Genomic DNA, 18,792 nt, shown 5'->3' on the forward strand with positions numbered 1-18,792 from the left:
CATGTTTAAAAGGAAGGGTGATGTCATATCTATGACGGTGCTTTCCAATTGAAACTTCATCAAAAGCACGTAAAACATCATCAGAAGTGAACAGGAAGTTCATTCTTCATTCCGTTGTCAACCGATTGGCCAGAAAATTGGGCTCGATCAAAGGGAACCTGAACAGGGGACTGCTCCTATCCATCGTCATTCATTGGGAAAGTGTCTGCAATTTCAAACACATTGCATTTCTCATATCAGCATGTGATGAGCGCCCGAAGCGTGCTGTTGAAACCCCACTCCGGGACCATTCCTTTTTCAATGCAGGAGGGGCAAAGCATTTGCTAACCAATAAGCAAAAAAATATGAAAATCCTCATCTTTCCCACAAAAACATCAAAAACAACAGCAAAAACATTGAAGACGGCTGGCTGCAAACGGAATAGAGAAATATCATACAAGCATGTTAAAAGCGTTGGAAGACAATTTTTTAAGGAAAGTGTTTTGAAACTTGAAGACACGCACGGACGTGCCAGATGATTAGAAAGTGCCATTTCACTCGGAGTTAACAGTCCAAATACAAGCAATCGACTTTAATGCCTCACTGCATCAAGCTTAGCAACGTTTGATGGGCACGGAAAGTTTGGTGATCAACTCCACTCTGGGATGATTCATTTTTAACATGGAATGGGCAAAGCATGCGCTAACCAAACAGAAAAAAAAGGAAAGAAAAACAGCAGCAAAGAGTAAAATTAGCTTTAATGTTTCTGCAACAACACATTACATTCAAACGGAGGCTACAGATTGTATAGAAGAAAACAAATAACAACCCCAAAGACATTCATTAAACATGTTAAGTGAGGACGTAAAGGAGATCTCTATAGAAATGTTTGGAAATCTGTTACGTCACACAGACATGTTGACAGAGTGGTCAGAAAGTGCAATTTTTCTTGAAATTAACAGGCAAGCTATCATCGATTGACTTAAAACCAATAAAACCTCAGATGTGGATGGTAACATAACGAAAGCAGTGAAAACCCATGGAAAAGTGAATTTCTCTTAAGGTTTGGGGATTTGATTGCCAACGGAATTACAAATTTGAACAAAAACAAATTGCTTAGCAGAGGATGGTTTCGATCCATCGACCTCTGGGTTATGGGCCCAGCACGCTTCCGCTGCGCCACTCTGCTGCTGTCACACCTTTCTCTGTGCATTTTGAAAGGGAGAAGCTGGCTCCACCTACATTTGCATGCAGATAAAGAACCATAGCTGCATTTGAAAGCAGAGGATGCCGTAACCTCTGAAAAAGCATTTAGACATTGTGAGAGCAAAATCTTGTTAGTTCACGTAGCTCTCTCGCTTCACGTGCTTAGTCTCTGTGGCGCAATTGGTTAGCGCGTTCGGCTGTTAACCGAAAGGTTGGTGGTTCAAGCCCACCCAGGGACGTTTTGAGACACTTGAGTTTTTTTAACCGAGAAGCAAAAAAGGAGCACAAAATAGTTACCTTTCAAACGCAAAGACGGTGACTGCAAATTGATTAACATAGGTGGAGACCCTTCACAAAACCATGTTTAAAAGGAAGGGTGACGTCATATCTATGACGGTGCTTTCCAATTGAAACTTCATCAAAAGCACGTAAAACATCATCAGAAGTGAACAGGAAGTTCATTCTTCATTCCGTTGTCAATCGATTGGCCAGAAAATTGGGCTCGATCAAAGGGAACCTGAACAGGGGACTGCTCCTATCCATCGTCATTCATTGGGAAAGTGTCTGCAATTTCAAACACATTGCATTTCTCATATCAGCATGTGATGAGCGCCCGAAGCGTGCTGTTGAAACCCCACTCTGGGACCATTCCTTTTTCAATGCAGGAGGGGCAAAGCATTTGCTAACCAATAAGCAAAAAAATATGAAAATCCTCATCTTTCCCACAAAAACATCAAAAACAACAGCAAAAACATTGAAGACGGCTGGCTGCAAACGGAATAGAGAAATATCATACAAGCATGTTAAAAGCGTTGGAAGACAATTTTTTAAGGAAAGTGTTTTGAAACTTGAAGACACGCACGGACGTGCCAGATGATCAGAAAGTGCCATTTCACTCGGAGTTAACAGTCCAAATACAAGCAATCGACTTTAATGCCTCACTGCATCAAGCTTAGCAACGTTTGATGGGCACGGAAAGTTTGGTGATCAACTCCACTCTGGGATGATTCATTTTTAACATGGAATGGGCAAAGCATGCGCTAACCAAACAGAAAAAAAAGGAAAGAAAAACAGCAGCAAAGAGTAAAATTAGCTTTAATGTTTCTGCAACAACACATTACATTCAAACGGAGGCTACAGATTGTATAGAAGAAAACAAATAACAACCCCAAAGACATTCATTAAACATGTTAAGTGAGGACGTAAAGGAGATCTCTATAGAAATGTTTGGAAATCTGTTACGTCACACAGACATGTTGACAGAGTGGTCAGAAAGTGCAATTTTTCTTGACATTAACAGGCAAGCTATCATCGATTGACTTAAAACCAATAAAACCTCAGATGTGGATGGTAACATAACGAAAGCAGTGAAAACCCATGGAAAAGTGAATTTCTCTTAAGGTTTGGGGATTTGATTGCCAACGGAATTACAAATTTGAACAAAAACAAATTGCTTAGCAGAGGATGGTTTCGATCCATCGACCTCTGGGTTATGGGCCCAGCACGCTTCCGCTGCGCCACTCTGCTGCTGTCACACCTTTCTCTGTGCATTTTGAAAGGGAGAAGCTGGCTCCACCTACATTTGCATGCAGATAAAGAACCATAGCTGCATTTGAAAGCAGAGGATGCCGTAACCTCTGAAAAAGCATTTAGACATTGTGAGAGCAAAATCTTGTTAGTCCACGTAGCTCTCTCGCATCACGTGCTTAGTCTCTGTGGCGCAATTGGTTAGCGCGTTCGGCTGTTAACCGAAAGGTTGGTGGTTCAAGCCCACCCAGGGACGTTTTGAGACACTTGAGTTTTTTTAACCGAGAAGCAAAAAAGGAGCACAAAATAGTTACCTTTCAAACGCAAATACGGTGACTGCAAATTGATTAACATAGGTGGAGACCCTTCACAAAACCATGTTTAAAAGGAAGGGTGACGTCATATCTATGAAGGTGCTTTCCAATTGAAACTTAATCAAAAGCACGTAAAACATCATCAGAAGTGAACAGGAAGTTCATTCTTCATTCCGTTGTCAACCGATTGGCCAGAAAATTGGGCTCGATCAAAGGGAACCTGAACAGGGGACTGCTCCTATCCATCGTCATTCATTGGGAAAGTGTCTGCAATTTCAAACACATTGCATTTCTCATATCAGCATGTGATGAGCGCCCGAAGCGTGCTGTTGAAACCCCACTCCGGGACCATTCCTTTTTCAATGCAGGAGGGGCAAAGCATTTGCTAACCAATAAGCAAAAAAATATGAAAATCCTCATCTTTCCCACAAAAACATCAAAAACAACAGCAAAAACATTGAAGACGGCTGGCTGCAAACGGAATAGAGAAATATCATACAAGCATGTTAAAAGCGTTGGAAGACAATTTTTTAAGGAAAGTGTTTTGAAACTTGAAGACACGCACGGACGTGCCAGATGATCAGAAAGTGCCATTTCACTCGGAGTTAACAGTCCAAATACAAGCAATCGACTTTAATGCCTCACTGCATCAAGCTTAGCAACGTTTGATGGGCACGGAAAGTTTGGTGATCAACTCCACTCTGGGATGATTCATTTTTAACATGGAATGGGCAAAGCATGCGCTAACCAAACAGAAAAAAAAGGAAAGAAAAACAGCAGCAAAGAGTAAAATTAGCTTTAATGTTTCTGCAACAACACATTACATTCAAACGGAGGCTACAGATTGTATAGAAGAAAACAAATAACAACCCCAAAGACATTCATTAAACATGTTAAGTGAGGACGTAAAGGAGATCTCTATAGAAATGTTTGGAAATCTGTTACGTCACACAGACATGTTGACAGAGTGGTCAGAAAGTGCAATTTTTCTTGAAATTAACAGGCAAGCTATCATCGATTGACTTAAAACCAATAAAACCTCAGATGTGGATGGTAACATAACGAAAGCAGTGAAAACCCATGGAAAAGTGAATTTCTCTTAAGGTTTGGGGATTTGATTGCCAACGGAATTACAAATTTGAACAAAAACAAATTGCTTAGCAGAGGATGGTTTCGATCCATCGACCTCTGGGTTATGGGCCCAGCACGCTTCCGCTGCGCCACTCTGCTGCTGTCACACCTTTCTCTGTGCATTTTGAAAGGGAGAAGCTGGCTCCACCTACATTTGCATGCAGATAAAGAACCATAGCTGCATTTGAAAGCAGAGGATGCCGTAACCTCTGAAAAAGCATTTAGACATTGTGAGAGCAAAATCTTGTTAGTCCACGTAGCTCTCTTGCCTCACGTGCTTAGTCTCTGTGGCGCAATTGGTTAGCGCGTTTGGCTGTTAACTGAAAGGTTGGTGGTTCAAGCCCACCCAGGGACGTTTTGAGACACTTGAGTTTTTTTAACCGAGAAGCAAAAAAGGAGCACAAAATAGTTACCTTTCAAACGCAAAGACGGTGACTGCAAATTGATTAACATAGGTGGAGACCCTTCACAAAACCATGTTTAAAAGGAAGGGTGACGTCATATCTATGACGGTGCTTTCCAATTGAAACTTCATCAAAAGCACGTAAAACATCATCAGAAGTGAACAGGAAGTTCATTCTTCATTCCGTTGTCAACCGATTGGCCAGAAAATTGGGCTCGATCAAAGGGAACCTGAACAGGGGACTGCTCCTATCCATCATCATTCATTGGGAAAGTGTCTGCAATTTCAAACACATTGCATTTCTCATATCAGCATGTGATGAGCGCCCGAAGCGTGCTGTTGAAACCCCACTCCGGGACCATTCCTTTTTCAATGCAGGAGGGGCAAAGCATTTGCTAACCAATAAGCAAAAAAATATGAAAATCCTCATCTTTCCCACAAAAACATCAAAAACAACAGCAAAAACATTGAAGACGGCTGGCTGCAAACGGAATAGAGAAATATCATACAAGTATGTTAAAAGCGTTGGAAGACAATTTTTTAAGGAAAGTGTTTTGAAACTTGAAGACACGCACGGACGTGCCAGATGATCAGAAAGTGCCATTTCACTCGGAGTTAACAGTCCAAATACAAGCAATCGACTTTAATGCCTCACTGCATCAAGCTTAGCAACGTTTGATGGGCACGGAAAGTTTGGTGATCAACTCCACTCTGGGATGATTCATTTTTAACATGGAATGGGCAAAGCATGCGCTAACCAAACAGAAAAAAAAGGAAAGAAAAACAGCAGCAAAGAGTAAAATTAGCTTTAATGTTTCTGCAACAACACATTACATTCAAACGGAGGCTACAGATTGTATAGAAGAAAACAAATAACAACCCCAAAGACATTCATTAAACATGTTAAGTGAGGACGTAAAGGAGATCTCTATAGAAATGTTTGGAAATCTGTTACGTCACACAGACATGTTGACAGAGTGGTCAGAAAGTGCAATTTTTCTTGAAATTAACAGGCAAGCTATCATCGATTGACTTAAAACCAATAAAACCTCAGATGTGGATGGTAACATAACGAAAGCAGTGAAAACCCATGGAAAAGTGAATTTCTCTTAAGGTTTGGGGATTTGATTGCCAACGGAATTACAAATTTGAACAAAAACAAATTGCTTAGCAGAGGATGGTTTCGATCCATCGACCTCTGGGTTATGGGCCCAGCACGCTTCCGCTGCGCCACTCTGCTGCTGTCACACCTTTCTCTGTGCATTTTGAAAGGGAGAAGCTGGCTCCACCTACATTTGCATGCAGATAAAGAACCATAGCTGCATTTGAAAGCAGAGGATGCCGTAACCTCTGAAAAAGCATTTAGACATTGTGAGAGCAAAATCTTGTTAGTCCACGTAGCTCTCTCGCATCACGTGCTTAGTCTCTGTGGCGCAATTGGTTAGCGCGTTCGGCTGTTAACCGAAAGGTTGGTGGTTCAAGCCCACCCAGGGACGTTTTGAGACACTTGAGTTTTTTTAACCGAGAAGCAAAAAAGGAGCACAAAATAGTTACCTTTCAAACGCAAATACGGTGACTGCAAATTGATTAACATAGGTGGAGACCCTTCACAAAACCATGTTTAAAAGGAAGGGTGACGTCATATCTATGAAGGTGCTTTCCAATTGAAACTTCATCAAAAGCACGTAAAACATCATCAGAAGTGAACAGGAAGTTCATTCTTCATTCCGTTGTCAACCGATTGGCCAGAAAATTGGGCTCGATCAAAGGGAACCTGAACAGGGGACTGCTCCTATCCATCGTCATTCATTGGGAAAGTGTCTGCAATTTCAAACACATTGCATTTCTCATATCAGCATGTGATGAGCGCCCGAAGCGTGCTGTTGAAACCCCACTCCGGGACCATTCCTTTTTCAATGCAGGAGGGGCAAAGCATTTGCTAACCAATAAGCAAAAAAATATGAAAATCCTCATCTTTCCCACAAAAACATCAAAAACAACAGCAAAAACATTGAAGACGGCTGGCTGCAAACGGAATAGAGAAATATCTTACAAGCATGTTAAAAGCGTTGGAAGACAATTTTTTAAGGAAAGTGTTTTGAAACTTGAAGACACGCACGGACGTGCCAGATGATCAGAAAGTGCCATTTCACTCGGAGTTAACAGTCCAAATACAAGCAATCGACTTTAATGCCTCACTGCATCAAGCTTAGCAACGTTTGATGGGCACGGAAAGTTTGGTGATCAACTCCACTCTGGGATGATTCATTTTTAACATGGAATGGGCAAAGCATGCGCTAACCAAACAGAAAAAAAAGGAAAGAAAAACAGCAGCAAAGAGTAAAATTAGCTTTAATGTTTCTGCAACAACACATTACATTCAAACGGAGGCTACAGATTGTATAGAAGAAAACAAATAACAACCCCAAAGACATTCATTAAACATGTTAAGTGAGGACGTAAAGGAGATCTCTATAGAAATGTTTGGAAATCTGTTACGTCACACAGACATGTTGACAGAGTGGTCAGAAAGTGCAATTTTTCTTGAAATTAACAGGCAAGCTATCATCGATTGACTTAAAACCAATAAAACCTCAGATGTGGATGGTAACATAACGAAAGCAGTGAAAACCCATGGAAAAGTGAATTTCTCTTAAGGTTTGGGGATTTGATTGCCAACGGAATTACAAATTTGAACAAAAACAAATTGCTTAGCAGAGGATGGTTTCGATCCATCGACCTCTGGGTTATGGGCCCAGCACGCTTCCGCTGCGCCACTCTGCTGCTGTCACACCTTTCTCTGTGCATTTTGAAAGGGAGAAGCTGGCTCCACCTACATTTGCATGCAGATAAAGAACCATAGCTGCATTTGAAAGCAGAGGATGCCGTAACCTCTGAAAAAGCATTTAGACATTGTGAGAGCAAAATCTTGTTAGTCCACGTAGCTCTCTTGCCTCACGTGCTTAGTCTCTGTGGCGCAATTGGTTAGCGCGTTTGGCTGTTAACTGAAAGGTTGGTGGTTCAAGCCCACCCAGGGACGTTTTGAGACACTTGAGTTTTTTTAACCGAGAAGCAAAAAAGGAGCACAAAATAGTTACCTTTCAAACGCAAAGACGGTGACTGCAAATTGATTAACATAGGTGGAGACCCTTCACAAAACCATGTTTAAAAGGAAGGGTGACGTCATATCTATGACGGTGCTTTCCAATTGAAACTTCATCAAAAGCACGTAAAACATCATCAGAAGTGAACAGGAAGTTCATTCTTCATTCCGTTGTCAACCGATTGGCCAGAAAATTGGGCTCGATCAAAGGGAACCTGAACAGGGGACTGCTCCTATCCATCATCATTCATTGGGAAAGTGTCTGCAATTTCAAACACATTGCATTTCTCATATCAGCATGTGATGAGCGCCCGAAGCGTGCTGTTGAAACCCCACTCCGGGACCATTCCTTTTTCAATGCAGGAGGGGCAAAGCATTTGCTAACCAATAAGCAAAAAAATATGAAAATCCTCATCTTTCCCACAAAAACATCAAAAACAACAGCAAAAACATTGAAGACGGCTGGCTGCAAACGGAATAGAGAAATATCATACAAGTATGTTAAAAGCGTTGGAAGACAATTTTTTAAGGAAAGTGTTTTGAAACTTGAAGACACGCACGGACGTGCCAGATGATCAGAAAGTGCCATTTCACTCGGAGTTAACAGTCCAAATACAAGCAATCGACTTTAATGCCTCACTGCATCAAGCTTAGCAACGTTTGATGGGCACGGAAAGTTTGGTGATCAACTCCACTCTGGGATGATTCATTTTTAACATGGAATGGGCAAAGCATGCGCTAACCAAACAGAAAAAAAAGGAAAGAAAAACAGCAGCAAAGAGTAAAATTAGCTTTAATGTTTCTGCAACAACACATTACATTCAAACGGAGGCTACAGATTGTATAGAAGAAAACAAATAACAACCCCAAAGACATTCATTAAACATGTTAAGTGAGGACGTAAAGGAGATCTCTATAGAAATGTTTGGAAATCTGTTACGTCACACAGACATGTTGACAGAGTGGTCAGAAAGTGCAATTTTTCTTGAAATTAACAGGCAAGCTATCATCGATTGACTTAAAACCAATAAAACCTCAGATGTGGATGGTAACATAACGAAAGCAGTGAAAACCCATGGAAAAGTGAATTTCTCTTAAGGTTTGGGGATTTGATTGCCAACGGAATTACAAATTTGAACAAAAACAAATTGCTTAGCAGAGGATGGTTTCGATCCATCGACCTCTGGGTTATGGGCCCAGCACGCTTCCGCTGCGCCACTCTGCTGCTGTCACACCTTTCTCTGTGCATTTTGAAAGGGAGAAGCTGGCTCCACCTACATTTGCATGCAGATAAAGAACCATAGCTGCATTTGAAAGCAGAGGATGCCGTAACCTCTGAAAAAGCATTTAGACATTGTGAGAGCAAAATCTTGTTAGTCCACGTAGCTCTCTCGCCTCACGTGCTTAGTCTCTGTGGCGCAATTGGTTAGCGCGTTCGGCTGTTAACCGAAAGGTTGGTGGTTCAAGCCCACCCAGGGACGTTTTGAGACACTTGAGTTTTTTTAACCGAGAAGCAAAAAAGGAGCACAAAATAGTTACCTTTCAAACGCAAAGACGGTGACTGCAAATTGATTAACATAGGTGGAGACCCTTCACAAAACCATGTTTAAAAGGAAGGGTGACGTCATATCTATGACGGTGCTTTCCAATTGAAACTTCATCAAAAGCACGTAAAACATCATCAGAAGTGAACAGGAAGTTCATTCTTCATTCCGTTGTCAACCGATTGGCCAGAAAATTGGGCTCGATCAAAGGGAACCTGAACAGGGGACTGCTCCTATCCATCATCATTCATTGGGAAAGTGTCTGCAATTTCAAACACATTGCATTTCTCATATCAGCATGTGATGAGCGCCCGAAGCGTGCTGTTGAAACCCCACTCCGGGACCATTCCTTTTTCAATGCAGGAGGGGCAAAGCATTTGCTAACCAATAAGCAAAAAAATATGAAAATCCTCATCTTTCCCACAAAAACATCAAAAACAACAGCAAAAACATTGAAGACGGCTGGCTGCAAACGGAATAGAGAAATATCATACAAGTATGTTAAAAGCGTTGGAAGACAATTTTTTAAGGAAAGTGTTTTGAAACTTGAAGACACGCACGGACGTGCCAGATGATCAGAAAGTGCCATTTCACTCGGAGTTAACAGTCCAAATACAAGCAATCGACTTTAATGCCTCACTGCATCAAGCTTAGCAACGTTTGATGGGCACGGAAAGTTTGGTGATCAACTCCACTCTGGGATGATTCATTTTTAACATGGAATGGGCAAAGCATGCGCTAACCAAACAGAAAAAAAGGAAAGAAAAACAGCAGCAAAGAGTAAAATTAGCTTTAATGTTTCTGCAACAACACATTACATTCAAACGGAGGCTACAGATTGTATAGAAGAAAACAAATAACAACCCCAAAGACATTCATTAAACATGTTAAGTGAGGACGTAAAGGAGATCTCTATAGAAATGTTTGGAAATCTGTTACGTCACACAGACATGTTGACAGAGTGGTCAGAAAGTGCAATTTTTCTTGAAATTAACAGGCAAGCTATCATCGATTGACTTAAAACCAATAAAACCTCAGATGTGGATGGTAACATAACGAAAGCAGTGAAAACCCATGGAAAAGTGAATTTCTCTTAAGGTTTGGGGATTTGATTGCCAACGGAATTACAAATTTGAACAAAAACAAATTGCTTAGCAGAGGATGGTTTCGATCCATCGACCTCTGGGTTATGGGCCCAGCACGCTTCCGCTGCGCCACTCTGCTGCTGTCACACCTTTCTCTGTGCATTTTGAAAGGGAGAAGCTGGCTCCACCTACATTTGCATGCAGATAAAGAACCATAGCTGCATTTGAAAGCAGAGGATGCCGTAACCTCTGAAAAAGCATTTAGACATTGTGAGAGCAAAATCTTGTTAGTCCACGTTGCTCTCTCGCCTCACGTGCTTAGTCTCTGTGGCGCAATTGGTTAGCGCGTTCGGCTGTTAACCGAAAGGTTGGTGGTTCAAGCCCACCCAGGGACGTTTTGAGACACTTGAGTTTTTTTAACCGAGAAGCAAAAAAGGAGCACAAAATAGTTACCTTTCAAACGCAAAGACGGTGACTGCAAATTGATTAACATAGGTGGAGACCCTTCACAAAACCATGTTTAAAAGGAAGGGTGACGTCATATCTATGACGGTGCTTTCCAATTGAAACTTCATCAAAAGCACGTAAAACATCATCAGAAGTGAACAGGAAGTTCATTCTTCATTCCGTTGTCAACCGATTGGCCAGAAAATTGGGCTCGATCAAAGGGAACCTGAACAGGGGACTGCTCCTATCCATCGTCATTCATTGGGAAAGTGTCTGCAATTTCAAACACATTGCATTTCTCATATCAGCATGTGATGAGCGCCCGAAGCGTGCTGTTGAAACCCCACTCCGGGACCATTCCTTTTTCAATGCAGGAGGGGCAAAGCATTTGCTAACCAATAAGCAAAAAAATATGAAAATCCTCATCTTTCCCACAAAAACATCAAAAACAACAGCAAAAACATTGAAGACGGCTGGCTGCAAACGGAATAGAGAAATATCATACAAGTATGTTAAAAGCGTTGGAAGACAATTTTTTAAGGAAAGTGTTTTGAAACTTGAAGACACGCACGGACGTGCCAGATGATCAGAAAGTGCCATTTCACTCGGAGTTAACAGTCCAAATACAAGCAATCGACTTTAATGCCTCACTGCATCAAGCTTAGCAACGTTTGATGGGCACGGAAAGTTTGGTGATCAACTCCACTCTGGGATGATTCATTTTTAACATGGAATGGGCAAAGCATGCGCTAACCAAACAGAAAAAAAAGGAAAGAAAAACAGCAGCAAAGAGTAAAATTAGCTTTAATGTTTCTGCAACAACACATTACATTCAAACGGAGGCTACAGATTGTATAGAAGAAAACAAATAACAACCCCAAAGACATTAATTAAACATGTTAAGTGAGGACGTAAAGGAGATCTCTATAGAAATGTTTGGAAATCTGTTACGTCACACAGACATGTTGACAGAGTGGTCAGAAAGTGCAATTTTTCTTGAAATTAACAGGCAAGCTATCATCGATTGACTTAAAACCAATAAAACCTCAGATGTGGATGGTAACATAACGAAAGCAGTGAAAACCCATGGAAAAGTGAATTTCTCTTAAGGTTTGGGGATTTGATTGCCAACGGAATTACAAATTTGAACAAAAACAAATTGCTTAGCAGAGGATGGTTTCGATCCATCGACCTCTGGGTTATGGGCCCAGCACGCTTCCGCTGCGCCACTCTGCTGCTGTCACACCTTTCTCTGTGCATTTTGAAAGGGAGAAGCTGGCTCCACCTACATTTGCATGCAGATAAAGAACCATAGCTGCATTTGAAAGCAGAGGATGCCGTAACCTCTGAAAAAGCATTTAGACATTGTGAGAGCAAAATCTTGTTAGTCCACGTAGCTCTCTCGCCTCTCGCCGGTCGCCTCTCGCCACTCGCCTCACGTGCTTAGTCTCTGTGGCGCAATTGGTTAGCGCGTTCGGCTGTTAACCGAAAGGTTGGTGGTTCAATCCCACCCAGGGACGTTTTGAGACACTTGAGTTTTTTTAACCGAGAAGCAAAAAAGGAGCACAAAATAGTTACCTTTCAAACGCAAAGACGGTGACTGCAAATTGATTAACATAGGTGGAGACCCTTCACAAAACCATGTTTAAAAGGAAGGGTGACGTCATATCTATGACGGTGCTTTCCAATTGAAACTTCATCAAAAGCACGTAAAACATCATCAGAAGTGAACAGGAAGTTCATTCTTCATTCCGTTGTCAACCGATTGGCCAGAAAATTGGGCTCGATCAAAGGGAACCTGAACAGGGGACTGCTCCTATCCATCGTCATTCATTGGGAAAGTGTCTGCAATTTCAAACACATTGCATTTCTCATATCAGCATGTGATGAGCGCCCGAAGCGTGCTGTTGAAACCCCACTCCGGGACCATTCCTTTTTCAATGCAGGAGGGGCAAAGCATTTGCTAACCAATAAGCAAAAAAATATGAAAATCCTCATCTTTCCCACAAAAACATCAAAAACAACAGCAAAAACATTGAAGGCGGCTGGCTGCAAACGGAATAGAGAAATATCATACAAGCATGTTAAAATTGGAAGACAATTTTTTAAGGAAAGTGTTTTGAAACTTGAAGACACGCACGGACGTGCCAGATGATCAGAAAGTGCCATTTCACTCGGAGTTAACAGTCCAAATACAAGCAATCGACTTTAATGCCTCACTGCATCAAGCTTAGCAACGTTTGATGGGCACGGAAAGTTTGGTGATCAACTCCACTCTGGGATGATTCATTTTTAACATGGAATGGGCAAAGCATGCGCTAACCAAACAGAAAAAAAAGGAAAGAAAAACAGCAGCAAAGAGTAAAATTAGCTTTAATGTTTCTGCAACAACACATTACATTCAAACGGAGGCTACAGATTGTATAGAAGAAAACAAATAACAACCCCAAAGACATTCATTAAACATGTTAAGTGAGGACGTAAAGGAGATCTCTATAGAAATGTTTGGAAATCTGTTACGTCACACAGACATGTTGACAGAGTGGTCAGAAAGTGCAATTTTTCTTGAAATTAACAGGCAAGCTATCATCGATTGACTTAAAACCAATAAAACCTCAGATGTGGATGGTAACATAACGAAAGCAGTGAAAACCCATGGAAAAGTGAATTTCTCTTAAGGTTTGGGGATTTGATTGCCAACGGAATTACAAATTTGAACAAAAACAAATTGCTTAGCAGAGGATGGTTTCGATCCATCGACCTCTGGGTTATGGGCCCAGCACGCTTCCGCTGCGCCACTCTGCTGCTGTCACACCTTTCTCTGTGCATTTTGAAAGGGAGAAGCTGGCTCCACCTACATTTGCATGCAGATAAAGAACCATAGCTGCATTTGAAAGCAGAGGATGCCGTAACCTCTGAAAAAGCATTTAGACATTGTGAGAGCAAAATCTTGTTAGTCCACGTAGCTCTCTCGCCTCTCGCCGCTCGCCTCACGTGCTTAGTCTCTGTGGCGCAATTGGTTAGCGCGTTCGGCTGTTAACCGAAAGGTTGGTGGTTCAATCCCACCCAGGGACGTTTTGAGACACTTGAGTTTTTTTAACCGAGAAGCAAAAAAGGAGCACAAAATAGTTACCTTTCAAACGCAAAGACGGTGATTGCAAATTGATTAACATAGGTGGAGACCCTTCACAAAACCATGTTTAAAAGGAAGGGTGACGTCATATCTATGACGGTGCTTTCCAATTGAAACTTCATCAAAAGCACGTAAAACATCATCAGAAGTGAACAGGAAGTTCATTCTTCATTCCGTTGTCAACCGATTGGCCAGAAAATTGGGCTCGATCAAAGGGAACCTGAACAGGGGACTGCTCCTATCCATCGTCATTCATTGGGAAAGTGTCTGCAATTTCAAACACATTGCATTTCTCATATCAGCATGTGATGAGCGCCCGAAGCGTGCTGTTGAAACCCCACTCCGGGACCATTCCTTTTTCAATGCAGGAGGGGCAAAGCATTTGCTAACCAATAAGCAAAAAAATATGAAAATCCTCATCTTTCCCACAAAAACATCAAAAACAACAGCAAAAACATTGAAGACGGCTGGCTGCAAACGGAATAGAGAAATATCATACAAGCATGTTAAAATTGGAAGACAATTTTTTAAGGAAAGTGTTTTGAAACTTGAAGACACGCACGGACGTGCCAGATGATCAGAAAGTGCCATTTCACTCGGAGTTAACAGTCCAAATACAAGCAATCGACTTTAATGCCTCACTGCATCAAGCTTAGCAACGTTTGATGGGCACGGAAAGTTTGGTGATCAACTCCACTCTGGGATGATTCATTTTTAACATGGAATGGGCAAAGCATGCGCTAACCAAACAGAAAAAAAAGGAAAGAAAAACAGCAGCAAAGAGTAAAATTAGCTTTAATGTTTCTGCAACAACACATTACATTCAAACGGAGGCTACAGATTGTATAGAAGAAAACAAATAACAACCCCAAAGACATTCATTAAACATGTTAAGTGAGGACGTAAAGGAGATCTCTATAGAAATGTTTGGAAATCTGTTACGTCACACAGACATGTTGACAGAGTGGTCAGAAAGTGCAATTTTTCTTGAAATTAACAGGCAAGCTATCATCGATTGACTTAAAACCAATAAAACCTCAGATGTGGATGGTAACATAACGAAAGCAGTGAAAACCCATGGAAAAGTGAATTTCTCTTAAGGTTTGGGGATTTGATTGCCAACGGAATTACAAATTTGAACAAAAACAAATTGCTTAGCAGAGGATGGTTTCGATCCATCGACCTCTGGGTTATGGGCCCAGCACGCTTCCGCTGCGCCACTCTGCTGCTGTCACACCTTTCTCTGTGCATTTTGAAAGGGAGAAGCTGGCTCCACCTACATTTGCATGCAGATAAAGAACCATAGCTGCATTTGAAAGCAGAGGATGCCGTAACCTCTGAAAAAGCATTTAGACATTGTGAGAGCAAAATCTTGTTAGTCCACGTAGCTCTCTTGCCTCACGTGCTTAGTCTCTGTGGCGCAATTGGTTAGCGCGTTCGGCTGTTAACCGAAAGGTTGGTGGTTCAAGCCCACCCAGGGACGTTTTGAGACACTTGAGTTTTTTTAACCGAGAAGCAAAAAAGGAGCACAAAATAGTTACCTTTCAAACGCAAAGACGGTGACTGCAAATTGATTAACATAGGTGGAGACCCTTCACAAAACCATGTTTAAAAGGAAGGGTGACGTCATATCTATGAAGGTGCTTTCCAATTGAAACTTCATCAAAAGCACGTAAAACATCATCAGAAGTGAACAGGAAGTTCATTCTTCATTCCGTTGTCAACCGATTGGCCAGAAAATTGGGCTCGATCAAAGGGAACCTGAACAGGGGACTGCTCCTATCCATCATCATTCATTGGGAAAGTGTCTGCAATTTCAAACACATTGCATTTCTCATATCAGCATGTGATGAGCGCCCGAAGCGTGCTGTTGAAACCCCACTCCGGGACCATTCCTTTTTCAATGCAGGAGGGGCAAAGCATTTGCTAACCAATAAGCAAAAAAATATGAAAATCCTCATCTTTCCCACAAAAACATCAAAAACAACAGCAAAAACATTGAAGACGGCTGGCTGCAAACGGAATAGAGAAATATCATACAAGTATGTTAAAAGCGTTGGAAGACAATTTTTTAAGGAAAGTGTTTTGAAACTTGAAGACACGCACGGACGTGCCAGATGATCAGAAAGTGCCATTTCACTCGGAGTTAACAGTCCAAATACAAGCAATCGACTTTAATGCCTCACTGCATCAAGCTTAGCAACGTTTGATGGGCACGGAAAGTTTGGTGATCAACTCCACTCTGGGATGATTCATTTTTAACATGGAATGGGCAAAGCATGCGCTAACCAAACAGAAAAAAAAGGAAAGAAAAACAGCAGCAAAGAGTAAAATTAGCTTTAATGTTTCTGCAACAACACATTACATTCAAACGGAGGCTACAGATTGTATAGAAGAAAACAAATAACAACCCCAAAGACATTCATTAAACATGTTAAGTGAGGACGTAAAGGAGATCTCTATAGAAATGTTTGGAAATCTGTTACGTCACACAGACATGTTGACAGAGTGGTCAGAAAGTGCAATTTTTCTTGAAATTAACAGGCAAGCTATCATCGATTGACTTAAAACCAATAAAACCTCAGATGTGGATGGTAACATAACGAAAGCAGTGAAAACCCATGGAAAAGTGAATTTCTCTTAAGGTTTGGGGATTTGATTGCCAACGGAATTACAAATTTGAACAAAAACAAATTGCTTAGCAGAGGATGGTTTCGATCCATCGACCTCTGGGTTATGGGCCCAGCACGCTTCCGCTGCGCCACTCTGCTGCTGTCACACCTTTCTCTGTGCATTTTGAAAGGGAGAAGCTGGCTCCACCTACATTTGCATGCAGATAAAGAACCATAGCTGCATTTGAAAGCAGAGGATGCCGTAACCTCTGAAAAAGCATTTAGACATTGTGAGAGCAAAATCTTGTTAGTCCACGTAGCTCTCTCGCCTCACATGCTTAGTCTCTGTGGCGCAATTGGTTAGCGCGTTCGGCTGTTAACCGAAAGGTTGGTGGTTCAAGCCCACCCAGGGACGTTTTGAGACACTTGAGTTTTTTTAACCGAGAAGCAAAAAAGGAGCACAAAATAGTTACCTTTCAAACGCAAAGACGGTGACTGCAAATTGATTAACATAGGTGGAGACCCTTCACAAAACCATGTTTAAAAGGAAGGGTGACGTCATATCTATGACGGTGCTTTCCAATTGAAACTTCATCAAAAGCACGTAAAACATCATCAGAAGTGAACAGGAAGTTCATTCTTCATTCCGTTGTCAACCGATTGGCCAGAAAATTGGGCTCGATCAAAGGGAACCTGAACAGGGGACTGCTCCTATCCATCATCATTCATTGGGAAAGTGTCTGCAATTTCAAACACATTGCATTTCTCATATCAGCATGTGATGAGCGCCCGAAGCGTGCTGTTGAAACCCAACTCCGGGACCATTCCTTTTTCAATGCAGGAGGGGCAAAGCATTTGCTAACCAATAAGCAAAAAAATATGAAAATCCTCATCTTTCCCACAAAAACATCAAAAACAACAGCAAAAACATTGAAGACGGCTGGCTGCAAACGGAATAGAGAAATATCATACAAGTATGTTAAAAGCGTTGGAAGACAATTTTTTAAGGAAAGTGTTTTGAAACTTGAAGACACGCACGGACGTGCCAGATGATCAGAAAGTGCCATTTCACTCGGAGTTAACAGTCCAAATACAAGCAATCGACTTTAATGCCTCACTGCATCAAGCTTAGCAACGTTTGATGGGCACGGAAAGTTTGGTGATCAACTCCACTCTGGGATGATTCATTTTTAACATGGAATGGGCAAAGCATGCGCTAACCAAACAGAAAAAAAAGGAAAGAAAAACAGCAGCAAAGAGTAAAATTAGCTTTAATGTTTCTGCAACAACACATTACATTCAAACGGAGGCTACAGATTGTATAGAAGAAAACAAATAACAACCCCAAAGACATTCATTAAACATGTTAAGTGAGGACGTAAAGGAGATCTCTATAGAAATGTTTGGAAATCTGTTACGTCACACAGACATGTTGACAGAGTGGTCAGAAAGTGCAATTTTTCTTGAAATTAACAGGCAAGCTATCATCGATTGACTTAAAACCAATAAAACCTCAGATGTGGATGGTAACATAACGAAAGCAGTGAAAACCCATGGAAAAGTGAATTTCTCTTAAGGTTTGGGGATTTGATTGCCAACGGAATTACAAATTTGAACAAAAACAAATTGCTTAGCAGAGGATGGTTTCGATCCATCGACCTCTGGGTTATGGGCCCAGCACGCTTCCGCTGCGCCACTCTGCTGCTGTCACACCTTTCTCTGTGCATTTTGAAAGGGAGAAGCTGGCTCCACCTACATTTGCATGCAGATAAAGAACCATAGCTGCATTTGAAAGCAGAGGATGCCGTAACCTCTGAAAAAGCATTTAGACATTGTGAGAGCAAAATCTTGTTAGTCCACGTAGCTCTCTCGCCTCACGTGCTTAGTCTCTGTGGCGCAATTGGTTAGCGCGTTCGGCTGTTAACCGAAAGGTTGGTGGTTCAAGCCCACCCAGGGACGTTTTGAGACACTTGAGTTTTTTTAACCGAGAAGCAAAAAAGGAGCACAAAATAGTTACCTTTCAAACGCAAAGACGGTGACTGCAAATTGATTAACATAGGTGGAGACCCTTCACAAAACCATGTTTAAAAGGAAGGGTGACGTCATATCTATGACGGTGCTTTCCAATTGAAACTTCATCAAAAGCACGTAAAACATCATCAGAAGTGAACAGGAAGTTCATTCTTCATTCCGTTGTCAACCGATTGGCCAGAAAATTGGGCTCGATCAAAGGGAACCTGAACAGGGGACTGCTCCTATCCATCGTCATTCATTGGGAAAGTGTCTGCAATTTCAAACACATTGCATT

At 41.5% G+C, this 18,792-nt stretch overlaps 10 non-coding genes across 10 annotated transcripts; all 10 read left to right on the forward strand.

Annotated features, from left to right (window-relative positions):
• The first annotated feature begins 1,350 nt into the window (after positions 1-1,350).
• TRNAN-GUU (transfer RNA asparagine (anticodon GUU)) lies at positions 1,351-1,424 on the forward strand. Its single transcript has one exon. It is a non-coding gene; the product is annotated as a tRNA-Asn (tRNA).
• A 1,470-nt stretch (positions 1,425-2,894) lies between these two features.
• Positions 2,895-2,968, forward strand: TRNAN-GUU (transfer RNA asparagine (anticodon GUU)). The gene has a single exon. It is a non-coding gene; the product is annotated as a tRNA-Asn (tRNA).
• A 3,014-nt stretch (positions 2,969-5,982) lies between these two features.
• TRNAN-GUU (transfer RNA asparagine (anticodon GUU)) lies at positions 5,983-6,056 on the forward strand. The gene has a single exon. It is a non-coding gene; the product is annotated as a tRNA-Asn (tRNA).
• A 3,014-nt stretch (positions 6,057-9,070) lies between these two features.
• On the forward strand, positions 9,071-9,144 carry TRNAN-GUU (transfer RNA asparagine (anticodon GUU)). The gene has a single exon. It is a non-coding gene; the product is annotated as a tRNA-Asn (tRNA).
• Positions 9,145-10,613: 1,469 nt separating this feature from the next.
• On the forward strand, positions 10,614-10,687 carry TRNAN-GUU (transfer RNA asparagine (anticodon GUU)). The gene has a single exon. It is a non-coding gene; the product is annotated as a tRNA-Asn (tRNA).
• Positions 10,688-12,185: 1,498 nt separating this feature from the next.
• On the forward strand, positions 12,186-12,259 carry TRNAN-GUU (transfer RNA asparagine (anticodon GUU)). Its single transcript has one exon. It is a non-coding gene; the product is annotated as a tRNA-Asn (tRNA).
• A 1,481-nt stretch (positions 12,260-13,740) lies between these two features.
• TRNAN-GUU (transfer RNA asparagine (anticodon GUU)) lies at positions 13,741-13,814 on the forward strand. Its single transcript has one exon. It is a non-coding gene; the product is annotated as a tRNA-Asn (tRNA).
• Positions 13,815-15,281: 1,467 nt separating this feature from the next.
• Positions 15,282-15,355, forward strand: TRNAN-GUU (transfer RNA asparagine (anticodon GUU)). The gene has a single exon. It is a non-coding gene; the product is annotated as a tRNA-Asn (tRNA).
• Positions 15,356-16,825: 1,470 nt separating this feature from the next.
• TRNAN-GUU (transfer RNA asparagine (anticodon GUU)) lies at positions 16,826-16,899 on the forward strand. Its single transcript has one exon. It is a non-coding gene; the product is annotated as a tRNA-Asn (tRNA).
• Positions 16,900-18,369: 1,470 nt separating this feature from the next.
• TRNAN-GUU (transfer RNA asparagine (anticodon GUU)) lies at positions 18,370-18,443 on the forward strand. The gene has a single exon. It is a non-coding gene; the product is annotated as a tRNA-Asn (tRNA).
• Positions 18,444-18,792: the final 349 nt, after the last annotated feature.

This window comes from Pelobates fuscus, chromosome 2, assembly GCF_036172605.1.
Source record: "Pelobates fuscus isolate aPelFus1 chromosome 2, aPelFus1.pri, whole genome shotgun sequence".
NCBI lineage: Eukaryota > Metazoa > Chordata > Amphibia > Anura > Pelobatidae > Pelobates > Pelobates fuscus.